Consider the following 7,549-nt stretch of genomic DNA (forward strand, 5'->3'; position numbering starts at 1 on the left):
TGCCTTTGTGACCTGATCATAAAAGGCAATCAGGTTGGTCTGACAAGACCTGCCCCTAATGAAACTCTGCTGGTTGCCCTTGAGCATCATCCCTGAAGCCGGCCCATCAACCTAGAAATGAAACAGAAGCTGTCTGAGGTTGCCCCACTGCTGTTCTTGACATCTCCATCTCTGCCATGCAGAGGTGGATTAAGATTCATTGGGACCTGGGTGTCATGGCCTGCCCCCCGACCCATGCCCTGCCCTGCAGCCGTGGGCTCCATCCCTGGCCTGTGCAGTCGGAGCAGGACACACTGCCCCCTAGGCCCAAGGCAGGAGCTGTAGCCGGACCTGTCCGCAGGTCCATGCTGGAGCTGGAGCCGGAGCCAGAACCCAGGGCTGGTCCCACAGGACCCTGCACAACATCACCCTGTGGCCAAGCAGCTCTGAGGGTGCGGAGCCACTGCCCTCCATGCACTGCCAGGGGTGGCCCCTCACCTTGCTGTGGCTCAATCTGAGGCATCCAGCAAACGCACAGGATCACAGCCAGGCCAGGTTGGGACCTGGCTGCACTGGGGCCACCCCACTGCCGGCAGGTCCCAGCCACGCACTGAGCCCAGCTCTGCTCCTTGCCACTGCTCCAGCTGCTCCCACTGCTCTGGCGCAGTCGCTCCCCGCGCTCTGCCCGGTACCCAGCAGCCACAGCCCACCGTGTCACTCGTACCTAGTCTGGCCCAGCTGCCAGTTTCGTCCATACCGAGCTGCCCCCCCTTCCTCTTGTGCCCACCTTCCGGGCCTGTTTGGCAGGAGCCCGTGGGGCCCAGTTGGCCCATGTGTTAGTGTGCCTATGCTGCCATGCTTTTGTGGTGACGGGCTGTCTCAGGATGGTCTGTCTCTTTTCTGGGTTTGGGTATGTGGAGTGTGAAAGGCTGGATGGGGTGTGCTTTTCTTGAGAACGCTGCAGAAGCGGCATAGATGTACCTCAGAGAGTACGTGTTCCCAGCACCTACTGAGCCGCTTTGCTTTCACAAAATGGAAGGGTTTCAATTTACCCCGTGTACCCTCTTTCAGGTGCTGAAGGACCTGCTGGGAGAGGGAGAGTAAGTGTGCCCAGCATCTACCGAGCCGCTTTGCTTTCACAAAATGGAAAGGTTTCAACTTACCCCATGTAGACAGTACTTCCTGTCTGTGTGCATTATCCCTAGTGAAATGCCATACTACGAGCAGAGTAGCCCAGGTGACGTGAGCTGTAAGAGTGGGTAAATTCTCCTTGGGAGCAGATGAGGGCTTTGAAGTCCTCAGCCCAGGAGCACGTGCTCCAAAGACCTACACCCTGCATTATAGAAAATGCCAGGTGGCTTCCAAGGCTGACTGATGCTGAGAAGGCAGTTCTCAGTCCGCAAACCAATACGTGTAGGGAAGTCCAAACTAGCCCTGTAAAAAGAAAGACACTTTCAGGAGGGAAGCAACCAAGAGTGCCAGCGGGTAAGGGAATCCTTAGCAAGCTCAGCTGGATTAGACATATGACAGGCTAGGGGACATAGCCAAACTGGTTAGCTAAGGGTTTGTCTAAAAAAGCTATAGCATTGTTAGCCTTGTATAATTCAAGTGGTGCAACTCCCCTACTGCAGTTATGGCAGCTCAAAAGTACTTTACAAACATAAAACTATTCCTATACAGAGAGGGGCATAATGATCCCAATCAAAGTCACCTTTATACTTGACTATGTCCTAACTAGGGCTTTTACCAGTATAGCCATTTTGGTGAAAAAACATGCCCCAGACCAAAATAGTTATAGTGGTATAACTTTTAAGTGTAGGCCAGGGCAAAGATTTAATGTAGGGCTGCAGTTTATGTCTTTATTTGTACTGTGATGGTGTCAGTGATATAAGGCAGGACACCCTTGTGCAAAGTGCTGTATAAACACAGCTGAAAGGTGGCCTCTATGGTAAAAGACTTCAAGGAGTTTAAAATCCCATTTCTTGACCACCTGGCCATTGGGCACGAGTAAGGTTTAAAATCAGACTTCTGTCTGAATATTTTTTGCTTTCTCTTAGTATTACAAGTAACACTTCAGATTCCTGTAAATAAAAGAGATTAGAGAAAACAATATTTATTGTGTTTCTGTTCTACATGTTCACTTTGTGCATCTGAGAGCCTTTTGTGTGGTCAGGGTCACTGCATTCCTATGTGGCAATAAAGTGGGGTGCAGGAGCTGTAAGGGTGTCTGCACCTGCTCCAAGTCTCTCCCCCCTGTCCCCGGGGTAGGCAAACTGCCACAATAGCAACAGCTGGGGCTTTTTTAAATCTCTAAAACAGGTAAAAACCTCCAGCTCACCCTCTACTCTCCCTTACCCTCCATGCTCAGAGGTATGTCCCATCCCCTCCCCTCCACTCCCCAGCGTGCTGCTGCTTCTGCTGTCCCTCTTGCTGCTCCAGTCCCCTCCAGTTGGGCTGTGTGGGGAGCCAGACTCTGCCTCACCACTGCACCCCCTCTGAACCCCCCGGTGATTGTCACGTGTTAGATAATTATGTGCATCTTTCATTTAACAACTGATAAAAGGCAAGCATTGCACCTGAAAATACTTTTAACTCATGTTTGTATAGTTTCATAGTTGGTAGGGTTGGAAGAGACCTGAGCAGATCATATAGTCCGACCCCCTCCTGTGAGCAGGAAAGGATGCTGGGGTCAAACGACCCCGGGTAGGTGATTATCCAGCCTCCTTCTGAAAATCCTCAGAGTAGGAGCGAGTACCACTTCCCTTAGAAGGGTTCCAGATCCTAGTCGCCCTGACAGTGAAGTAGCGCCTCCTGATGTCTAGCCTGAATCTACTCTCAGTCAACTTATGGCCGTTATTCCTTGTTACTCCTGATAGTGCTCGGGGGAACAGGGACTGTCCCATTACCTGCTGGTCCCCCTTGGCAAGTTTGTAGACAGCTACTAGATCCCCTCTCAGCCTTCTCTTGTGGAGACTAAACAGGTTCAGGTCCTGTAGCCTCTCCTCGTAGGCTCTGCCTTGCTGCCCCCAATCATGCGAGTGGCCTCCTCTGGACCCTCTCCATGTTGTCCACATCCCTCCTGAAGTGCACTGCCCAGTACTGGATGCAGTACTCCAGCTGCGGCCTGACCAGTGTCGCATAGAGGGGGAAGATCACCTCCTTGGACCTGCTCGAGATGCATCTGTGGATGCATGACAAGGTACGGTTGGCCTTCCTGACCATGTCCCCACACTGCTGGCCCATGTTCGTTTTGGCATCAGTGATGACTCCAAGATCCTTTTCTGCCTCTGTGTTGACGGAAGGGAGTTCCCCAGCCTGTAGGTCTGGTGCTGGGTCTTCCTCCCCAGGTGCAGCACCTTGCACTTGTCAGTGTTGAATCCCATCCTGTTCTCATCCGCCCACCCCTGTAACCTGTCTAGGTCCAATTGCAGCCTGTCCCTCTCCTCCAGCATACCCACTTCTCCCCACATTTTAGTGTCATCCGCGAATTTGAACAGGGTGCTTTTCACCCCTTTGTCTAAGTCGCTGATGGAGATGTTGAGCAGTGCGGGCCCAAGAACAGAGCCCTGGGGGACTCCACTGCCCACATCCCTCCAGGTAGAAAAAGACCCATCCACCACCAGTCTCTGGGTACAGCCCTCCAGCCAATTTGCGACCCATCTGACCATGTAGGCATTGACGCCACAGTTGCCTAAATTCTTAATGAGAATGGGGTGAGAGACAGTGTCAAAGGCCTTTTAAATGGACTCATTCTCATGCTGTCCCTGTCTCTAAGCCTAATACCCTAGCCGTACACCAGTCTGGGTAATTACATTCTGTCCAATTAAATTTTTATGCTGCATTATCAGATTTAGAAACATATTCTTTGGATAACACCTTTTTCAGTTCCTGTCTGTTACATAGTATTTTGATCTATGGATCTTTTAGATTCACGTTCATTCTTGTCACCAGAAAGAATGAGATTTTCAAGTTTAATTACCGGCGATCATTTAATTTACACTTGTTGTAAGACAGAGAGGCCACAAGATGGCATGTTACCGTTCTCACTCCCCAGATTTATTAGCTATAAAAAGCAGGTTCCTCAATAAAGAGAGTTCATTAAACCTCATGAAGTCATGATGGATGGAAAATTCCTTTCAGGCAGAGCTCAGCTTCTTGCAAATACAAGTTATAGCCTGCAGGTTATAGCCAAATAAATGACTGGCCAGATATTAAGTTAATACTACCCTGGCAAACGTAGGTCTCATATAATTCATTCAGCTGCAAGTGAATGGGGAATCTGTATGACACAGCAGGAAGCTTTGGATTTTCTTGGCACAGTTTTGATGGTGCATAATTTTGTGTCTTGTGTATTCTAAAAGTGGGGGTTTTAACAACTTGTCTATATCATTGTCAGAATTGTTATAACTCACTTGTCAGAAGAGAAAAGTAATAGATTTTAAATTACTGTTATTAATTATTATTCACATAATTGCAGTGCTTAGGAGATTTAATTCTAGAGCAGGGCCCCAGAGTGTTAGGTACTATACAAACACAGAACTAAATATGGACTGTGGCCAAATGAACTTACAATTTTCTTATAAAACAAGAAACCTAAGATGGACACAGACAAATGGGGGAGAGTTGTAAGATTTTGTCACTGGGTCTGTTTTTGCCTATCCAAATGGATGTGAATAATCAGAACTGTTGAGTTGATTCTCAGAAACCGCTGCAGCAAAGGAATTAATCACAAACCACAATTGAAGGCTAAGTGACGAAGGGTGTTTGTGCTCAAAAGCTTTCAAAAAAAGATTTTTTTCCAACTATTTGAGTTGGCCTAATAAAAGATACCAGATTTACCCAAAGAACCTTATTTAGCTAAACTGGAGCTTGGGGTATACTCTGAAATGTGTTCCTTTTTGTTGCCCTCTGGCATTGATCTGTAAACAATGGCATGGCGGAGAAGAGATATTTGAACAGCACTAATACATAATGACGTTCACTTTGGACTCAATCATAGATAGCACTGCACTCCTGCTAGAAAGATAAATTCAGACTCCCTGGTCCCACCCTGCAACATGCAGTAATGTTACTCCTAAATCCTTCCTGTGCAGTGCCTATCCAGCTTCCTCCTGCAAATCTCCAGTGAAGGAGATTCTACCACTACACTGGACAGTCTATTTCATTGTCTTACTCTTCTGTAGGTAAGGAAGTTTTTCCTGAGATCTAATACAAATCTGCTTTACTGCAATTTAAAGCCATAGCTTTAAATCTATTCTTCCTCTTCATGTTGTTTTTCCTCTTCTTTATAGCTGCCTTTCAGATATTTGTAACCTGTTATGTCCCCCCTTAATCTACTTTTCTCCAAGCTAAACATAGTTCTCCAAGTTCTCTCAGCCTTTCCTCATATGACTTGCCTTCCAACCCCTTTCTTATTTGTCACTTGCCTCTGGATCCTCTCCAACTTCTCCACCTACTTAAAATGTGGAGCCCAAAACTTAACACAATAGTCTAGATCAGTTTTTTTTCCCACCTTTTTTGTACTGGGACCCATTTGTAAACATCAATGGCCAATCCTGCTCCACAACCCAAGGCCTCAGCCCCAAGTGTGTAGGGCAGGGAACAGATGGGTGGGCAGGGCATGGGGTGCCCCAAGCAGCCTTGCAGGCTGCAACTCTACCAGCCTGCAAGGGAAAAAAAACAGTTTCCCATGTTTTTCTTCTTTAAATAGAAACCGTTTTTTAAGTTTGTTCACTACCCTTTCATATATTCTTGCAACCCACTTTTGGGTCACAACCTATGGGTTGAGAAATCCTGGTTTAGATAAAGCCAAACCAGTACCGCACACAGTGGTACTATCAACTCCCATCTCTTAAAGCTAATGTTCTTATGGCTGTAGCCCAAAATTGCATTTGCTTTCTTTTGCAACTGCATCACATTCCTGACTCAGCAAGGCAGCAGGATCAGGAAATGAAGCAAAAATTGGCATGGAGTAAATAAGGGTGTGGAGAAGACAGCCATTCAGAGTGATCTGTCTTTTTCTGTCCCTGTGACAAGGTGCTTAGCAGCATGTGCAGATTTGCTGGAACCTGAGCACTTCTGCCATAGCCTCCAACTTGCAACCTCTGGGCTGTTAATCATGCACCTTGACACCTGCACCACCCTAGTCCCCTCAGAAGGATCTGCATCAAGTATGAATAGGCTTAGTAAGATTCCATTTGAAGGCTAAGTGACCAAGGGTGTTTGTACTCAAAAGCTTGCAAAAAAAGATTTTTTTCCAACTATTTGAGTTGGCCTAATAAAAAAGATACCAGATTTACCCAAAGAACCTACCAATAAACATCAGTTCCACTTCACACTCTCAGACCCACAGAAAAATATTGTCACTGGTAATAACTGAAATATATAGAAGGGGGATGGTAACAAGGAACCCTTACCCAGGTGGGCAGTGGAGACAGAGGGTAGAGGAGAGGGGTCAAAGAACTAAACTGCGAATGGCCTCAGGAGTTGGCAATCAAGCAATTAGCTGCTGGTACTGAACTAATGACTCAGTAATTACACAATTAGTTTCTCCTTCAGAGGTGCAGGGAAGTGGGCTGGAGGGAGACAACAGGCTACTTAAACAAACCCCTCCCTACCCAAATAGTGGGTAGATGGGCCCTGCCTGGCTAAGTACTGGGGCTAAGGGTGGTTATCACCTTGTCTTGTATTCCCAGAGTTCTGGGAGTACTGCCTGCTTAACTCTTTCCTGATGAATGAACAGGATGATTTAAAGCAGGTATGCTGATTTATATTTACTTCTTATAGTTTGATGCGATTTTATTTTTATTTTTTTTGCCTTTCCAAAGCTTTTAACAGTATAGTGTCACTCATTATTGCCTGCCTTCCCCCAATTTTGTGCAAGCCTGAAAGTTTTTAAAATTGACAAAAAAATCTAAATAAATGCTTAAAAATAAACATTGATATATCTTATCTCTTTTGGCTGTTGACACTAAAAACAGTTCTGTCCAGTCTACAGATGAAGCTGGGCCCACTCAAAAATGGAGTATTTCTAGAGTCAAAAACAGGATGTGGGTGTACAGCCTGGAAAGGTGATACCCTCATATGAGACGGGTGATGTGGCATGATGTCCCATGTGATGCTACAGTAAGAGAAGCCTGTTCAGTCCTTGTATTTGGAGCTCCCCTTTCTGTATATCCAAGTCCAGGGGTGGGGTGGGGATGGAACAAGTGACCTCTGCCTACAGGAGATGGCCAGCCTATAGCATGCAGGTCACATGGGGGGAGCAACCTCTGCCTGTGCTGTGTGCTACATTTGGAGGGGGGGACAGAGCAGCAAAAACGAAAACAGAACAAAAGAACAAGCAGAAGAATGGGATCAGGAGCAGACCAGATCAGACAGAGAATGGAAAGTGGCAAAGCAGGCAGAGAACAGAACTAGGCAGGTGGAGCAGCAGAGAGCAGAGCAGCAGAGATGGAGGAGAAAGCAGAGCAGTAGATCTGGCAGGGCAAGGGGTCAGAGTAGCACTTGGAGGGTCCAGGCCCAATTAGTGTGCACCAGCCAAAAAGGTTGTCCACTCTGGCGCGCGCAG

Source organism: Crocodylus porosus, unplaced genomic scaffold (genome assembly GCF_001723895.1).
Source record: "Crocodylus porosus isolate Cpor-Errol unplaced genomic scaffold, CroPor_comp1, whole genome shotgun sequence".
Lineage (NCBI taxonomy): Eukaryota > Metazoa > Chordata > Crocodylia > Crocodylidae > Crocodylus > Crocodylus porosus.